This window comes from Electrona antarctica (assembly GCF_951216825.1).
Source record: "Electrona antarctica genome assembly, chromosome: 23".
NCBI classification, from domain to species: Eukaryota; Metazoa; Chordata; class Actinopteri; order Myctophiformes; family Myctophidae; genus Electrona; species Electrona antarctica.
The window spans coordinates 20,685,802-20,686,440 of record NC_136804.1 but is presented as its reverse complement, the minus strand read 5'-3'; positions in this window follow the sequence as shown (position 1 = coordinate 20,686,440).

The window sequence follows — 639 nt, the reverse complement described above, 5'->3', positions numbered from 1 at the left end:
GCATCATTATCATTATGCTGCTTTATGAGACTGTGATAAATATTGCAAGGTCTCCCTCTAGTGTTGAAATAGTAAATTAATTCTTATTGCAGAATGGGTCATTTCTATAATGGAAGAGTTAAGAGTATGGTCTGAATTTAAATACTATTAACCACTTGAACCCTTGAGCGGCTGAGCCCACTATTCTGGAGGTAACATTTCCCGGAAATAGCAGATCTATACATGCTCACGTGTTGTGAGTGATGTGATGCTTGTGAGCTTGTAGAGCAGCTATTTCCAGCAAAGAGATTTGGTGTAGAAGGAAACAAGAGCAGACCAAGTACAGAGCCAGCTCAGGTCTGGTTTACCAAGTGCAGCTAGAGGGTTTAAGTGGCAAATAGGAACATTAATGCCAAGGAAAGTCAAACAGAAATGTTAGAAACAACAAGTGGAAAATATGTCACATCATGACATTTATAATAGAAACATACTGATTGAGATATTCAGTTAACTTGTTAGGTTCCACTTGTGTTGCAGGTACATAGTAAGCGTAAAACACAACACAATCCACTAGCTTCCAGGTAAAGCTGGCTCCAAGACAGATGAGGACAAAACATTTACCTACTTGGTGGGGATTTAAAAAACAAAACATACAATTTT